The sequence below is a fragment of the Chiloscyllium plagiosum genome, unplaced genomic scaffold (genome assembly GCF_037043375.1).
Source record: "Chiloscyllium plagiosum isolate Xiang-an unplaced genomic scaffold, Cpla_swu_hap1 HiC_scaffold_42, whole genome shotgun sequence".
Taxonomy (NCBI): Eukaryota; Metazoa; Chordata; class Chondrichthyes; order Orectolobiformes; family Hemiscylliidae; genus Chiloscyllium; species Chiloscyllium plagiosum.
In genome coordinates, this window is record NW_028270180.1 from 19,231,001 (window position 1) to 19,250,398 (window position 19,398).

The window sequence follows — 19,398 nt, forward strand, 5'->3', positions numbered from 1 at the left end:
AAGTTAAAGTTAGGATTCTTGGCAGTGTGGGGGAACAGCAGGATCTTGGGGTCCATGTCCATAGATCCCTCAAAATTGCCACCCAAGTTGATAGCGTTGTTAAGAAGGTGTATGGTGTTTTTGCTTTCATTAACAGCGGAATTGAGTTTAAGAGCTGTGAGGTTTTGCTGCAGCTCTATAAACCCTAGTTAGACCATGCTTGGAATATTATATCCAGTTCTGGTCGCCTCATTATAGGAAGGATGTAGATGCTTCAGAGAGGATGCAGAGGAGGTTTACCAGGATGCTGCCTGGATTGGAGGGCTTCTGTTATGAAGAGAGGTTGAGTGAGCTCGAGCTTTTCACACTGGAGAGAAAAAGGAAGCAAGGTGACTTGATAGAGGTGTACAAGGTAATGAGAGACATAGATAGAGTAGATTAGATTAGATTCCCTACAGTGTGGAAGCAGGCTCTTCAGCCCAACAAGTCCACACCAACCCTCCGAAGAGTAACCCACCCAGACCCATTTCCCTCTGACAAATGCACCTAACACTATGGGCAGTTTAGCATGGCCAATTCACCTGATCTGCACATCTTTGGACTGTGGGAGGAAACCAGAGCACCCAGAGGAAACCCACGCAGACACAGGGAGAATGTGCAAACTCCACACAGACAGTCACCCAAGGCTGGAATCGAACCTGGAACTCTGGTGCTGTGAGGCAGCAGTGCTAACCCCCCACTGAGCCACCGTGCCACCCCAAGAGACTTTTTCCTCAGGACAGAAATGGCTGACATGAGGGGGCATAATTTTAAGGTGATTGGAGGAAGGTATGGGGGAGATGTCAGAGGTAGGTTATTTATGCAGGGAGTGGTATGTGTGTGGAATGCACTGCCAGCAGTGGTAGTAGAATCAGAGACATTAGAGATATTTAAGCAACTGCTGGACAAGCACATGGATGGCAGTAAATTGATGGGTGCGTAGGTTGGGTTGACCTTAGATTAAGATAAATGATCAGCTCAATATTGTGGGCCAAAGGGCCTGTACCGTTCTTTGTTCTCTATGTTCTGTGCTCTATGTCCTTCCTCATCCATGAATCGCAAAATGCTAGCATCCAAGTTCAGTGGGTAATAGGGATGACAAATGGAATGTAGGCCTTTATTTCAAAAGGAATGGAGTGTAGTGGTTGGGAAGTTTCGCTAAAACTATATGAGGCTCTAATCAGACCTCAGCATGCTGTTAGCAATGTTGTGTCCCCTACCTAAGGAAAGATGTACTGGTATTGAAGGCCGTCCAGAGAAGGATCATTCGGCTGATAGAAGGCATGGACTGCATATTAGGTGAGCTGGAGTAGTTTGGGCCTATAATTATTGGAGTCCAAAAGAATGAGAAGCAACCTCATTTAAGTATACAAGATTTTTTTTGAGGACTTCACAGCGTAGATGTTTCCAGGATTGGAGGGTTTGACCTATAGGGAGAAGCTGAATAGGCTGGGGCTAATTTCCCGAGAGCATTCGAGGCTGAGGGGAACCTTATAGAAGTTTATAAAATCGTGAGGGGCACGGATGGTATGAACAGGCAAGGTCTTTTCCCCAGGATGAGGAAAGTCCAAAACTAGAGGGCATGAGTTTAAGGTGAGAGGGGAAAGATTTGGAAGGAGACAAAAGGGCAGTTTTTTCACACAGAGACTGGTGTGTATCTGGAATGAGCTGCCAGAAGAAGTGGTGGAGGCTGGTACAATTACAACATTTAAAAGGCATTTGGATGGGTATCTGAATAGGAAGGGTTTAGAGGGATGTGGGCCAAATGCTGGTAAATGGGAGGAGATTAATTTAGGATATCTGGTCGGCATGACCAAGTTGGACTTAAGGGTCTGTTTCTGTGCTGTACATCTCTATGTCTGTGTGACTCTATGCAGAAAGGCTGAGGGGTCACACATTAAAGACCGAGATGAGGAGCTATTTCTTCTTCCAGAGGGTGGGGAATCCGCGGAATTCCAAATTGCAGATGGCTTTTGAAATTGGGTTATTAAGTATATTCAAGGCTGAGATAGATAGGTTCTTTTCAGTAAAGGAATCAAGCATTTAGGGAAAAGGCCAGAAAGTGGAATTGAGGCTTTTCAGATCAGTCTTGATCTCATTGAATGATGGAACAGATGTAATGGGCTGAGTGGCCCCCTTCTGCTCCTATGTTGGATGGTCTTGGGTGCACCCACCTTTCTAACGCCCACTGTGATTACTAGCCTGCAATCAGAATCCTTATCAGCTTGCAGCATCTAAAGAAAATGAAAGAATATATTGGGGTGTGGGGTAAATGAAAAATGGACCAGGACTTTGTAGTAGAAATTGCCCTTTCAGAAAGCTGAAAGCGGAGGAACTGTTGGATTTTGTCGTGGCAAAGCAGTAGAAATAATAGTCGATGGAGTGTAAATGTGGAAGGCTATAATAAGCAAAAAGCATTGAGGTTCTGAGACGGTGGTGGATGGGTGAGGCTATAATTACTGACAAGGTGATGGAGACAGTTGATGATCTGATGATTGGAGTGTGTTGGAGTCCCAGGTGAAATAAGGGAAGATGTATGGGAAGCACTACTGAGAAGATATCACAACAGATGCAACTGTGATAAAGGAACTAGGGGAACCAAATTGGGTCCTTGCAGGAAATGTGTGGAAGAAAGTATAATCAAGCTAATTGTGAAACTCAAAGAGCATATTTTAAATAATGGTGTACATTATCTCGATGGTGAGAGGTTGCATAGGTCTGAGATGCAGAGGGATCCGGGTGCATGAATTGCAAGAGAGTTTAATTTCAGATAGTTTGAGTAATCAGGAAGGCTAATAGAATGGTTATGGCTTATTGTGAGGGGAATTGAATGGAAGCGTAGGGAAGTTGTACTTCAGTTTTCACAGTGAATTGTTAAGACCACAATTGGAGTACTGTGTGCAGTACTGGTCAGAATATCAGTGAAAATATGTTTCTAGTCTAGCTTGAAGGTGGTGGTGGAGTTTCTACAAGGAATGGAGAGCCATGTGGTGGTGGTAATTGAGATTAGATTAGATTCCCTACACTATGGAAACAGGTCCTTCAGCCCAACAAGTCCACACCAACTCTCTGAAGAGTAACCTACCCAGACCCATTCCCCATATTCACCCCTGACTAAGGGCAATTTAGCATGATCAATTCACCTAACCTGCACATCTTTGGATTGTGGGAGGAAACCGGAGCACCTGGAGGAAACCCATGGAGACACGGGGAGAATGTGCAAACTCCAAACAGACAGTCACCCGAGGCTGGAATCGAACCTGGGATCCTGGTGCTGTGAGGCAGCAGTGCTAACCACTGTACCACAGTGCCGAGATGGCGGTGAGACACACAGTGTGATTGGTCCTAGTTGGGATGGGAGTAAGGAGTACAACCATTAGAAATAGGAGTAGACCATTCAGGTCTTCAAACCATCTCCACCATTCAATACAACCATGGCTGATTTGATGACCTTCCTCTGGTAGGTACAGGGAATGCTGGAAGACTAAAGAAATTGAGGGTTTGGTTAAGAAAAAGAAGGAAGCATATGTCAGGTATAGACAGGATAGATCAAGTGAATCCTTTGACGAGTATAAAGGAAGTAGGAGTATACTTAAGAGGGAAATCAGGAGGGCAAAAAGGGGACATTAGATAGCTTTGGCAAATAGAATTAAGGAGAATTCAAAGATTTTTTACAAATACATTCAGGACAAAAGGTTAACTAGGGAGAGAATAGGGCCCCTCAAAGATCAGCAAGGCGACTTTTGTGTAGAGCTGCAGAAAATGAGGGAGGTACTAAATGAGTATTTTGCATCAGTATTTACTGTCGAAAAGGATATGGAAGATATAGAATGCAGGGAAATAGATGGTGACATCTTGCAAAATGTCCAGATTACAGAGGAGGAAGTGCTGGATGTCTTGAAATGGTTAAAGGTGGATAAATCCCCTGGACGTGATCAGGTGTACCCGAGAACTCTGTGGGAAGCCAGAGAAGTGATTGCTGGGCCTCTTGCTGAGATATTTGTATCATCGATAGTCACAGGTGAAGTGCTGGAAGACTGGAGGTTTGCAAACGTGGTGCCACTGTTTAAGAAGGGTGGTAAGGACAAGCCAGGGAACTATAGACTGGTGAGCCTGACCTCAGTGGTGGGCAAGTTGTTGGAGGGAATCCTGAGGGACAGGATGTACATGTATTTGGAAAGGCAAGGACTGATTAGGGATAGTCAACATGGCTTTGTGCGTGGGAAATCATGTCTCACAAACTTGATTGAGTTTTTTGAAGAAGTAACAAAGAGGATTGATGAGGGCAGAGCAGTAGATGTGATCTATATGGACTTCAGTAAGACATTCCACAAGGTTCCCCATGGGAGACTGATTAGCAAGGTTAGATCTCATGGAATACAGGGAGAACTAGCCATTTGGATACAGAACTGGCTCAAAGGTAGAAGACAGAGGGTGGTGATGGAGGGTTGTTTTTCAGACTGGAGGCCTGTGACCAGTGGAGTGTCACAAGGATCGGTGCTGGGCCCTCTACTTTTTGTCATTTACATAAATTATTTGGATGCGAGCATAAGAGGTACAGTTAGTAAGTTTGCAGATGACACCAAAATTGGAGGTATAGTAGATAGTGAAGAGGGTTACCTCAGAATACAACAGGATCATGACCAGATGGGCCAATGGGTTGATAAATTGCAGATGGAGTTTAATTCAGATAAATGTGAGGTGCTGCATTTTGGGAAAGCAAATCTTAGCAGGACTTATACACTTAATGGTAAGGTCTTAGGTAATGTTGCTGAACAAAGAGACCTTGGAGTGCAGGCTCTTTGAAAATGGAGTCGCAGGTAGATAGGATAGTGAAGAAGGTGTTTGGTATGCTTTCCTTTATTGGTCAGAGTACTGAGTACAGGAGTTGGGAGGTCATGTTGCGGCTGTACAGGACATTGGTTAGGCCACTGTTGGAATATTATGTGCAATTCTGGTCTCCTTCCTATCGGAAAGATGTTGTGAAACTTGAAAGGGTTCAGAAAAGATTTACAAAGATGTGTCCAGGGTTGGAGGATTTGAGCTATAGGGAGAGGCTGAACAGGCTGGGGCTGTTTTTTCTGGAGCGTCAGAGGCTGAGGGGTGAAGTTATAGAGGTTTATAAAATTACGAAGGGCATGGATGGGATAAATACGCAAGGTCTTTTCCCTGGGTTCAGGGAGTCCAGAACTAGAGGGCATAGGTTTAGGGTGAGAGGGGGAAAATATAAAAGAAACCTAAGGGGCAACTTTTTCGCGCAGAGGGTGGTACGTGTATGGAATGAGCTACCAGAGGAAGTCGTGGAGGCTGGTAAAATTACAACAATTAAGAGGTATTTGGATGGGTACATGAATAGGAAGGGTTTGGTGGGATATGGGCCGGGTGCTGGCAGGTGGGACTAGATTGGGTTGGGATATCTGGTCGGCATGGACGGGTTGGACCGAAAGGTCTGTTTCCATGCTGTACATCTCTATGATTCTATGGCTCTACTTTCCTAACTTCTCTTCATAACCCTTGATTTCCCAATAGATCAAGGATCTATCTATTTCAGTCTTAATATGTGAAATGCCTTTAAGGGGCATGCTTATCATGTCTTCGCCACATCATCACTTGTGAACTAAAAGTATATGTGTGTTATGATCAAGGCCAGACCACTCAAAACATTCTTAAGCAGGCAGTAAGTGTACAGCGAAAATTACTCAGGGTAAGCTAGCTAGGTGGACTACTAGATTGTGAAACAGACAAAAATCTATTCACAATATCACGCAATGAAACACAAAGAACAGAATAAGGAACCCCCTACAGAACTCAACCTATCCAACTAGACTGAATTATGCTGTTCCAAATATACACAACAGTCCCAATGAGCAAACTCCCTTTAAAAACCAGTATAAATGGAACTCGTGCTGACAGGTTGAAGTTGAAGGGCAGAAAATAGAGAGAGTTTTCGCACAGCTCCCTGTTGAACTTCCCAGTTCAAGACTGAACTAAAACTGCTTAGCTCAAGTCTAGCTAAAGAGCTAAGTGGACGGCACGGTGGCACAGTGGTTAGCACTGCTGCCTCACAGCGTCAGAGACCGGGGTTCAATTCCCGACTCAGGCGACTGACTGTGTGGAGTTTGCACATTCTCCCCGTGTCTGCGTGGGTTTGCTCCGGTTTCCTCCCACAGTCCAAAGATGTGCAGGTCAGGTGAATTGGCCATGCTAAATTGCCCGTAGTGTTAGGTAAAGGGGTAAATGTAGGGGAATGGGTAGGTTGTGCTTTGGCGGGTTGGTGTGGACTTGTTGGGCCGAAAGGCCTGTTTCCACACTGTAAGTAATCTAATCTGACTACTCCTGTCTCTTTATAGAGGTCACTTCTAAAAAAAAATGACCACTTTGGCCTGAAGTCTCATCTGTTTACATATAAGCAAAAGGCCTCTCAAAAACATTTTCATCTCTGTACCAAACCAAACTGATCGGAGCCCGGCCTGGTTTATTACCCCTCTGAAACAAATCAAAGACAGAGTCTCCTTGAGCCAAGGAACAGCTTTTAGAAAAATAAAGGAACTAGCTTTGTGACACAGGTCTCAGTCACGGTCTTACTGACTCCACTTGCAGCATGTCACACTGAGGGAAGTATGATATAATACATCCAAACTGCATAACTTGAGCCGAGACTGTGCCTGTGTGTTAGTATACATACGCAGGTACAAGTTGTTCTTAGAAAAGTTAATCGAATCCTTCAGAACTATATGACTTATGTCCTTTTCATTAAATATCACATTCTGATAGTCAAAGATTATCAGCGATCAGGATATATCATTTGATTGCAGTGGTACTGCTCCAAACACCAATATCTACTTATTAAAGAATCCTCACTGGAGGTTATCCAGCCCTTAAACTTAAAACAAACTAAAGGGTCGGGGATAGACTTATCTTATTTCTATTTATAGTTCAAGATGTATCAAGCAAGAAGACTTCTATCAATGTTATGAAAGTCAAAAAATAAGTTTTAGCCAGTTTCCTGGCATAGAAGTTGAGGTGTAGCGGTTAAAAGATGTTTTCTTTATTTAAAAGACAAATTATTTGCTAAATTCTTCATTAGACTTTAAACTAAAGATGGATAGCACTAATTTAACACACCCTTTCTGTTTGAAAGTGTAGTGTTTTAAGTGCTAAAAAGAGATGTTATAGCCTTAAGAAGCTTACTTGTGTGCAGTGGTCAGTTGGTTTGGTCAGTCAGCTTGGATTCTTGAAATCGTCTATTTGATGGATAGTGATGATCCAGCAGTTGCAGGATTTCAAGTTTGCATAGAACTTAACATTGTAACCATTCTTGAGATTCAACACCATCCCTCTCCCCATCTGGTAAAAATTAATCATAGAATCTCTACAACGTGGAAGCAGACCATTTGGTCCATTGGGTCCACAACACCCCTTTGAAGAGCATCCCACCCAGACCCACACCCCATCCTTAGAACCCTGCATTTCCCATGGCCAATCCACCAAGCCTGCACATCCCTGGACACTATGGGCAATTTAGCATGGTCAATCCACCTGACCTGCACATCGTTTGGACAGTGGGAGGAAACCAAAGCACCCAGAGGAAACCCACGCAGACACAGGGAGAATGTCCAAACTGCACACAGACAGTCACCCAAGAGTGGAATTGAACCCAGGTCCCTGGTGCTGTGAGGCAGCAGTGTTTTAACTGAGCCACTATGAGAATGAAAGGTAATGAAATATCTCTTCAAACATAGAAGAGAAAGGGAAAGATACACAGCCAATGAGCAGGTAAAGATCTGCTAAAATTAGTCACTGGACAGAGACTGTGAGTCAGATATCCAGTTCCTAAAAACAACAAATGCTGGAGATCACAGCGGGTCAGGCAGCATCCATGGAGAGAGAGCAAGCTACTGTTTCGAATCTAGATGACTCTTCATCAGAGCTGAAGTGAAGTATGGAGGGGATAGTATTTATGCTACAGTTGGGTGGAGGGGAGGGTGGGGTGAGTGTGTGGGTGGTGGCTGAAAAGTGCTGGGAGAGAAAAGATGTTGATGGTTCAGATTAAGTGATTGGAACGTGAGAATGGCAGAACAATGGTAACTACCAGACTGGAAACAACAGACAGTCCCTCAGGTGTTTGGGGGGCGGGGGGGGGGGGGGGGGGGGGGGGGGGGGAGGGGAGAGAGAACACATGTTGACAGAGAATGTAACAAATAAAACTGAAACCAAGGTAAGAAATGGGAGGTGGCTTACAATCTGAAGGGTTTGAACTCCATATTAAATCCAGAAGGCCGTCAAGTGCCTGGTCTGACGATGCGTTGTTGTTCATCCAGTTTGTGTTATGATTCACTGGAACATTGCAGCATGCCGAGGACGGACAAATCCTGGATACCAACAAAGATTCCTAAGATATACCGCCAGCTTAGATTGGACAATGTCATTATAAATTGCAGTACTACATTGTGAAGGAATGCAGAGGCCAATGCAGAGCAATGTATTACAGGCCAACCACGTACACAGGAGGATAACTCCAACAATGATGATTAAAGGATGAAGCTGAGGGACAGCAACCTGTAACAAATCAAACAAGTTGTCAGAATAACTCTCACCTCTCCTGATCAGCAGAATGTATTGTCAAACCTCCAAGCTGTTATCAAAGTTCAAATTATTAATCTCATTTACTCTGTTTTACATATTGACATGACTGCTGAAGTAATGACATGTGCCTATGTACAACAATGTGTAATAGTTTGATTAGATTAGATTCCTTATAGTGTGGAAACAGGCTCTTCAGCCCAACCAGTCCACACCAACCCTCCGAAGTGTAACCCATCCAGACCCATTTCCCCTCTGATAAGTTAGCATGGCCAATGCACCTGACATCTTTGGACTGTGGGAGGAAACCGAAGCACCCGGAGGAAACCCACGCAGACACGGGGAGAATGTGCAAACTCCACACAGTTGTCCAAAGCTGGAATCGAATCTGGGACCCTGGTGCTATGAGGCAGCAGTGCTAACCACTGAGCCACTGTGGGATTTCTTTACTTTGGAAATGGGAGAATGTGGTGTTATGGCTCATAGCAGATATGTAATATGACTTTAATGGACATGTTTGTAATGTTATCACTATATCATGGCATGTGGCGTAAAGCTCTCAGTTTCCATCCTACTGAATCCTCTTGCAGAATGACATACTGAGGTAAGTTTGTTGCAGTACATTCAAATTGCCTAACTTGAGCCCAAACAGACAATTTCTGTGATTGTAATGCACATATGTAGATGATTTGATTTATTGTAGTCACATGTACCTAAGTACAATGAAAAGTTTTATTTTGTGAGCAGTACAGGCAGATCTGAGCAAATTGGCACATACTGATCATAGAGTGCTTAGACAAGGTTAGAACTGCTCAGGTGCGCAAAGCAAGACCAACATTAGCAAGATAGTTTGAAGTTATTCACCAGTCTATTAACGGTGGGGAAGAGGCTGCTCTTGAACTTATTGGTGCATGTGTTCAAGCTTCTGTAACTTCTGCCTGATGGAAGAGGTTGTAGGAGAGCATTACCAGGGTGTGATGGGGCTTTGATGATGTTGGCAGCCTTTCCACAACAAGGAGAATTGTAAATGGAGTCCATGGGTGAGAGGTTAGTTTCCGTGATGGTCTGGGCTGTGCTGTACTGGGAACTGTAAAAGAAGTTAATTAAAAGACAACATAAATTAGTGGAAACAACTCTAAAGAGATACAGGAGCAGAGGGATCTGAGTGCGTATGTATAGAGATCATTGTAAGTGGCAGGACAGATAAAGAAAGTAATAATTAAAGCATACAGTACCCTCAGCTTCACTAATGGAGCATAGAGTACAAGATCAAAGAGGTGATATTGAATTGTATGTGACACTTGTTGGACCTCAGTTACAGTAGTCTGTACAGTGCTGGGCACCACACTATAAGAAGGATGTGAAAGCATTGGAGAAATTGTAGAAGTTATTTACAAGAATGGTTCCAGGTATGTGGAACTTCAATGATGAGAATAGATTGAAGAAGTTAGAATTGTTCTCCTCAGAGAGAGAAAGGCTAAGGGGAGATCTGAGAGAGATAGAATGGTATGTAGCGATATAGGAAAAAAAAGCAGGAGATTGGCACTATGTAATGATGCACATTTTATGAACTAGTGCTGGCACAATAGGCTGGCTGGATTCCTTCTACACTTAAACATTTCTGAGATTCTCTGACTTAATTCATAGAGATGTTTAGCACGGAAACAGACTCTTCACTCCAACTTGTCCAAGTTGACCAGATATCCTAACCTAATCGAAGCCCATTTATCAGCATTTGACCCATATCCCTCTAAATGTTTCCTATTCATGTCATCCAGATGCCTTTTAAATGTTATAATTGTAACAGCCTTCACTACTTCCTCTGGCAGCTCATTCGAATCACAGAACTGGAATCCGGGTTTGATTCCAGCTTTGGGGGACTGTCTGTGTGGAGTTTGCAAGTTCTCCCTGTGTCTGTGTGGATGTGCTCTATTTTCCTCCCACAGTCCAAAGATGTGCAGGTCAGATGAATTGGCCATGCTAAGTTACCCATAGTGTCCAGGAATGTTAGGTGCATTAGTTAAAGGAAATATCGAGTAATAGAGTAGGGAATGAGTCTGAGTGGGATACTCTTTGGAGGGTTGGTGTTGACTTGTTGGGCCAAAAGGCTTATTTCCACACTGTAGGGATTCTGTGAAACCCTCCAGCCCTGACAACATCCTTGTAAATCTTTTCTGAACCCTCACAAGACTGCTTCAGGACTCTACCTGAGACATGTCGCCTTTGTACGTTACAAGTACATATGGCAATGGATCAGAACTCTGAAGTATTCATCAATTACTTTTTAATTCCTTAATATGTTGTTTTTAAAGGGAGGACTGCTACTGAAAAAATAAAGCCACAGATTTGAATTCAGTGACTTTCTGGTAAAGTTCTATTTGAATACCATGGAAGCCTTAAACAAGGAAATTTGAAAAGGTCACGGGAGAGGCTCACTGCCTCTCCCCTCACGGCATAAATCTTTTGTAATCATTCTAGACTCCAAAAATACACATGGACAGGGGTTAAAATGTCAGTTTCAACTCTACTGCAGTATACTAGTGAATTATCTCATGAGCACTTGGCTGGGTTTGAGCATTAGCTTGCCGTGAGGGTTACATTAAAAGAACTATCTCCTAGGTTCCTCCCCCCAGTGTGTTGTAGGTTAAGACCATCTCTAACTTTGTGAGAAGATTTGTAGCTCGGGTGCTTGTTGTTGTGGTTCTGTTCGCCGAGCTGGAAGTTTTTGTTGCAAACGTTTCGTCCCCTGGCTAGGCGACATCATCAGTGCTTGGGAGCCTCCTGCGAAGCGCTTCTTTGATGTTTCCTCCGGTGTTTATAGTGGTCTGTCCCTGCCGCTTCCGGTTGTCAGTTTCAGCTGTCCGCTGTAGTGGTTGGTATATTGGGTCCAGGTCGATGTGTTTGTTGATGGAGTTTGTGGATGAATGCCATGCCTCTAGGAATTCCCTGGCTGTTCTCTGTCTGGCTTGCCCTATGATAGTAGTGTTGTCCCAGTCGAATTCATGTTGCTTGTTGTCTGCGTGTGTGGCTACTAAGGATAGCTGGTTGTGTCGTTTCGTGGCTAGTTGAGGGCTCCCAAGCACTGATGATGTCGCCTAGCCAGGGGACGAAACGTTTGCAACAAAAACTTCCAGCTCGGCGAACAGAATCATCTCTAACACTGTGCTGCAAACCATTTTCAACAGGGATCAGGACAAAGGAACTTTAGACAGACACCAAAATCAAGGATCTCAAAGATTGTCTGTTCAACTTGCAATGCGACCTGAAACCTCCACCACAACAACAGTTTGGAAGTGAAACTGATCCATATATCTGTTTTTAAAATTCATTTTTCAAAGGTTCCATACAATGTGGAAACAGCCCGTTTGGTCCCTTGAGTCTACACTGAACCACCAACTCCCTACCCCATCTCTGTAACTCTGCATTTTCCATGGCTAATCCATCTAGTCTGCACATCCCTTGACACTATGGGGAATTTAGCAGAACCTAACCTGCATATCTTTGGACTGCAGAAGGAAACCCAGATGGAACGATAACAGACACAGGGAGAATGTGCAAACTCCACACAGGCAGTCACCCGAGAGTGGAATCAAGCCCGGGCCCCTGGTGCTGTGAAGCAGCAGTGCTAATGACTGAGCCACTATGCCACCCTTATCATGTCAAGCTCACCTGTTATCTGTTCATGTGCTTTGTTGGTATTTCGTCTCATGTTTAGTAATTTGGGTCTGGGAAAAGATTTCCAGAAGGGAAATCTCATCCCCTCATCCTTTGCCATTCCAATGATAAAAGGCCTAGCACTCTCAACCTATCCTCGTACAACCTATTCTCCATTCCAGGCAACATCCTGGTAAATCTCCTCTGCACCCTCTCCAAAGCTTCCACATCTTGCCTAAAATGAGGCAGCCAGAACTGCACACACTACTCCAGCTGTACAGGACCTTGGTAAGGCCACATTTGGAGTTTACCAGGATGTTGCCTGGAATGGAGAATAGGTCGTACGAGGAAAGGTTGAGAGTGCTAGGCCTTTTCTCATTGGAACGGCGAAGGATGAGGTGTGACTTGATAGAGGTTTATAAGATGATCAGGGGAATAGATAGAGTAGACAGTCAGAGACGTTTTCCCCGGGTACAACAGAGTGTTACAAGGGGACATAAATTTAAGGATGGAAGGTATAGGGGGGATGTCAGGGGTAGGTTCTTTACCCAGAGAGTGGTGGGGACATGGAATGCGCTGCCTGTGGGAGTGGCAGAGTCAGAAACATTGGTGACCTTTAAGCGGCAATTGGATAGGTACATGGATAGGTGCTTAAGCTAGGACAAATGTTCGGCACAACATCGTGGGCCGAAAGGCCTGTTCTGTGCTGTATTGTTCTATGTTCAATGTTCTAAGGGAAGGGATTATTTTCTAAGTTAACTATTCGACAACCAACTGAAGGGTTGGTTGAATAAGGAAGATGAACCTGGGGGTTCAGCAGCCTGGGGCTTCCCATCTGGAACTGTAGCCAATTGGGGAAACTCACCCACAGTCTTGGTAACAAGAGAGCTAATGTCATCAGCTATCCTGCTGATATTGGTCTGTATATCAGGAAAATCCACAGGTCCTCCCTGAAACAATGCCATGGGATCTTTTATAGAGTCCCTGCCGAATCATAGAATCCCTACAGTGTGAAAATATGCCTTTCGGCCCAAGTTCACACTGAGCCTCAGAAGTGTATCCCACCCATGCCCATTCCCCTAAATTTACCCCTGACTAATGCACCTAACCTACACATCCCTGAATACTATGGGCAATTTAACATGGCAAATTCACCCTAACCTGCACATCTTTGGATTGTGGAAGGAAACCGGACCACCCGGAGGAAACCCACACAGACACGGGACAAATGTGCAAGCGCCACACAGACAGTCACCCAAGGCTGGAATCATACCCAGGTCCTGTGAGGCAGCAGTGCTAGCCACTGAGCTACCATGCCACCCCTATCACTGTGTTTGAGACTAATGAGACTCTAGGTGGATCCTAGAATGCTGAACATGTCCACTTGTCAAACATATTAGTTCAGAAATTGTAACTTCAGATATTTCAAGCTTTGCTACATTCATAATTTTCAGTTAAGATGCATCTTGCATATTGATATTGTTTCTGATGGGCTACATCATAGACTCAGAACCCAGGATGTAAATTGGAGGCTTAAGCATTTACTGTGTGCAAATTGCTGGCATTAATTTTCCCAGCAATTAGAGACTGGGAGATATGAATTAGAGTTTTAAAATGACTTTCTTTTGATTCCTAACTACATCAACTGAAAATAAATAACAACGTTATGTCAATAAAAACCAAATGAATGATAGATGCTGTAAATCAGAAACAGTGTTCTCAGGAGAGGTGACTCAATCCAAAACATTAACTCTGATTTCTTTCCACAGATGCTGCCAGACCAGCTGAGCTTTTCCAGCAATATCTATTTTTGTTAATTCTATGTCAATGTTTTCTGTCATGGGTGCCACAGCTGTACATACACAGGTGTAATTCTGTAGTGGAACTGCGTATGTCCAGATGGATCACAGTGGTCGTTTTAAATGGCAACATCTTTCACCTGAATTGGGAGCACACATGCTGACCTATTATGTCCACCTAAGCAAGGAAGTGGCACCTCACTTCATGTCCAAATAAAATACTTATTTTGGCATTCAAAATGAGACTTAAACCCTGAACACTGATTGAAATGTGAGTTCAATGGCTGTTAGACCCCATTATTTCCGCACACTGTATTAATGTGTGTTTAAGGTACAGGATATGATGATGACTTACTTTTAGCTGGTAACGAATATCGTCCAGAACTAGAGGTTTCGGGTGACAGGGGATAGATATAAAAGAGACCTCAGGGTCATCTTTTTTCACGCAGAGGGTGGCTTGTGTATGGAATGAGCTGCCAAAGGAAGTGGGGGAGGCTGGTACACTTACAACATTTAAAAGGCATCTGGATGGGTATATGAATAGGAAAGGTTTGGAGGGATATGGGCCAGGTTCTGGCAGGTGGGACTACATTGGGTTGGGATAACTGGTCAGCATGGGCAAGTTGGACCGAAGGGTCTGTTTCCGTGCTGTACATCTCTATGACTCTATTGTTACTCAAATGCAAGAATCATACCCACTAAGCTATAGCCATTAAGATACAAAGTTAGAGCAGAGGTGAACTCCTTTACCCTTCTCTGTCATTCAATGAGATCGTTGCTGATCCATTTTTATTTCAACCTCCATATTCCCATCTGCACTGATAATTTTAATATGCTTGGGCCCTACCAGGAATCCATTCATTTCTGTCTTAAATATATTTAATGATCCTATCTCTGAGACAGACAGTCACTCAACCTTCTGAGGGAGAAAAAGATTCTCCTCATCTCTGCTCTAAATAGGTGACCTCAAATTTGAAAATAGTGCCCCCTAGGTCTGGACTTAACCACATGAGGAAACATTATTTCCACATCCACTTTGCCAAGATCATTCAGGATCCTGTACACTTCAATCAAGTCATCCCTCACTCTTCTAAACTCCAGTATAAGTAATAAGCCTGAAACGTCGATTCTCCAGCTCCTTGGATGCTGCCTGACCTGCTGCGCTTTTCCAGCAACACATTTTTCAGCTCTGATCTCCAGCATCTGCAGTCCTCACTTTCTTCCAGTATAAGTAAGCCCAGTGTGACCAATCTTTCCTCATAAGACAACCTACTCATTCCAGGTATCGATCTCGTAAACCTGTTCTGAACCGGCTCCAATGCGTTTGCAGAAACAGAAATTGCTGGAAAAGCTCAGCAGGTCTGGCAGCATCTATGGAGAGAAATCAGAGTTAATGTTTCGGATTGAGTGCCCTCCCTCAGAACCAAAGTGTTTACATCCTACCTTAAATATGATGATCAAAACTACACACAGTCTTCAAATGTCGTCTCACCAATGCGCTGTATAACTAAAGTATAACATCCTTACTTATAAGTTTAATTCCTCTCATAATAAAGGATAACATCCCATTAGCCTTCTTGATTACATACTAAACCTGCACTATGTGACATCTGCACTAGAACACATGGATACTTCTACACTTCAGAATTCCACAGTTGTTCCTCAATTATACAATACTCTGCATTTTTATTGTTCCTGTAAAGTGAATCACCTATCAAGTTTTTGTCCACTTACTCAACCCATCTATATTTTTTCTTCACAACATATTTTCCTAACTATCTTGGCATGGTCTGTTAATTTAACTACCATTCCTTCACTCCCTTCATCTAGATTATTGATGTAAATTGTAAAAGGTTCAGATCCTAGCACAGACCCCTCTTTAACTCCAGTTATCTTGTGTGGTCAATCTATATGAAGATCCAATGCTGCACACTCCCTGTTTACTGACAGCCAGCCAAGTAGATATCTATGCTAATATTTTACAATCTATACCATGAGTTTCTATTTTCTTATCAAATGTTTTCTGAAAATCCAAGTACAGTATGTCTACATATTCCCCTTTATCCAAAGTGTGTGGTACTCTGTCAAAGAACTCCAATAAGTTGATTAAACATGATTTCTCTTTTACAAAACATGAAGGGAAAAGGTTTAGAGGGATACGCACCAAATGCTGGCAAATGGGTCTAGATTTATTTCGAACATCTGTTCAGCATGGACAAGTTGGAGTAAAGGATCTATTTCCATGCTGTCTTGTCCTGATTACCTTGAAGTTTTCTAATTCTGCTGCTATAATTTCTTTAATGATTGCTTCTCAACACTTTCTCCAGTCAGACATCAAGTTATCTGGCCTATGTTTTTTTCCTGCCTTTCAGATAGAGGGATTTAAACTTGGTATGTTCCAGTCTGATAAACCTTCCTTGAATCAAGGATATTTTGTAAAATTTAACACCAACGCATCTACTAACTCATTTAGCCACCTCTTTTAAGATCACAGGATGATGTCCATTAGGATAGGTGACTTGTTAGCTTGCAGCACCATCAACTGTCTTAGTATCACTTCCCTCATAATTGTATCTTCACCAAGTTCCTCACTTCACCAGCAACCTCCCCACCCTCCCCCTCTGATCTACAGCTATTACTGGAATGTTTTTATATCATCTATAGTGAACGCAGAAGTAAGATATTTATTCATTTCATCTGTCATTTCATTTCCTGATTATCTATTGTTAATACACCACTCTCACTCTTCGGAAGACTAACACTCTTACTTTTATCCTGCTTCATGGAGAAACGCTTGCTGTTTTAACATTCTCATATTCAAACTGCTACCTTCTAATTAACATTTCAGCCATTCTCTGAGCTGACACTGTTATCACTGAAGTATCTTCTCCAAGGTTGGCTGCAACATAGGTTAAAGAGCCCCACACACAATTTATGATGGAGAGTGACCTTTCCAGACATCAACAAGTATTGTTCTTTGATACTATCTTCTGAGATGGCAAGAGCTATGGGTTAAGGAACATTGCCGAGAGTGTGGTGCTCGAAAAGCACAGCAAGTCAGGCTGCATCCAAGGAGGAGGACAATTGACGTTTCGGGATATCGCAGTAATATTGTCGAGAGTGGGATGCTGTAGCCCTTTGGGCTTATGCCCGAAACATTGATTCTCCTGCTCCTCAGATGCTGCCTGACCTGCTGTGGTTTTCCAGCAGCCACTCTCGACTCTGATCAGCATCTGCAGTCCTCACTTTCTCCTTACTACAGTAATATTTTTTAACGGGCCAAAATATGAAGGGTGGAACTTAAGTTGAAATTCAGCTGGGATGATAAAAGGGTTGCTGGCACAAGAATAAAAGGGGCTGATAACAGGAGAAGTAAGAACAAAAGATAGGTCATAGAGGTGTACAGCACGGAAACAGACTCTTCGGTCCAACTCATCCATGCCGACCATGGAACATATAACGTTACAGTGCAGTACAGGCCCTTCAGCCCTTGATGTTGCACCAAGCTGTGAAATTAATCTGATGCCCATCTAATCTACACCATTCCATTATTATCCATATATATGTCCAATGCCCTTTAAACATCGGCGAATCTATTACTGTTGCAGGCAAGCCGTTCCACACCCCTATTACTCTCTGAATCAAGAAACTACCTCTGATATGCGTCCTAAATCTATCACCTCTTAATTTAAAGCTATGTCCCCTTGTGTTAGCCTTCACCATCCGAAGAAAAAGGCTCTCACTGTCCACCCTATCTAACTCTCTGATTATCTTATACATCTCAATTAAGTCACCTCCCAACCGTCTTCTATCCAATGAAAACAGCCTCAGTTTCTACAGCCTTTCCTTGTAAGATCTTCTTTCCATACCAGGCCACATTCTAGTAAATCTTTTCTGAACCCTTTCCAAAGGTCCCACATCCTTCCTGTAATGCAGTGACCAGAACTGCATACTCCAGGTGCGGCCTTACCAGTGTCTTGTACAGCTGAAGCATGACCATGTGGCTCTGAAACTTAATCCCCCTAATCAATAAATGCCAACACATCATATGCCTTCTTAGCAACCCTATCAACCTGGGTGGCAACTTGCAGGGACTCATGCACCAGGACACCAAGATCTTTCTGTTCATCTACAGTGCCAAGAATTTGACCATTAGCCCAGTAATCTGTATTCCTGTTACTTCCTCTGAAGGACCAGATATCCTAAATTAAACTAGTCCCATTTGCCAGCATTTGGCCCATATCCCTCTACACCCTTCCTACTCATATACCCATCCAGATGCCTGTTAAATGTTGTAATTGTACCAGTCTCCACCACTTTTTCTGGCATCTCATTCCATACACACACCACGCTCTGTGTGAAGAAGTTGCACCTTAGGTCCCTTTAAAATCTTTCCCCTCTCACCCTAAGCTTAGGCCTTGTAGTTTAGGGCTTTCCTACTCTGGGTGAAAAACTTTGGCTATTCGCCCTATCAATGCCTCTCATGATTTTATGATCCTTTACAAGGTCAACATCCAACACTCCTGGGAAAATAGGCCCAGATTATTCAGCCTCTCCCTATACCTCAAGTGTTTCAACCCCAACAAATCTTGTAAGTCTTTTCTGAATCCTTTCAAGTTTAACAACATTTTTCCTATAGCTGGGAGACCAGAACTAAATGCAGTATTCCAAAAGTGGCCTAGCATGACATCCCAACTCCTATACTCAGTGCACTGACTAATGAAGGCAAGCGTACCAAATGCCTTTTACACTACACTGCCTATCTGTGACTTCATTTTGAACCTGCACCCTAAGGTCTCTCTGTTCGGCAACACTCCTCAGGACCCTACCATTAAATTTATAAGTCCTGCCCTGATTGGCTGACCAAAATGCCATTCTAACTGAATTTCAACTTAAATTTCACCCTTCTTATTTCGGCCCGTAAAACAATATTACCATGATATCCAATGTTCATTCACCCACAGCTCTTGCCATCTCATAAGATAGCACCAGAGTTTAATATTAGTTGATGTCTAGAACGGGCACTCCCCATCATAAATTGTGTGTAGAGCTCTTGAACCAATGTTGCAGCCTTGGAGAAGATGCTTCAGTGATAAAAGTCATGAGCAAAGTAATGAGAAATCACCATCATTTTTCTTCCATTATAAGTGGTTCAATTGCAGTAACATGCATTTCCATGGAATCATGGAATCCTACAGTGTGGAAGCAGGGTATTTGGCCAAACGAGTCCTCACCAACCCTCCAAAGAGCATCCCACCCAGACCCACCCCCCCATACCCTATAACCCTCTATTTCCCATGGATACTATGGGTAATTTTGCATGGCCAATCCACCTAGCCTGCAC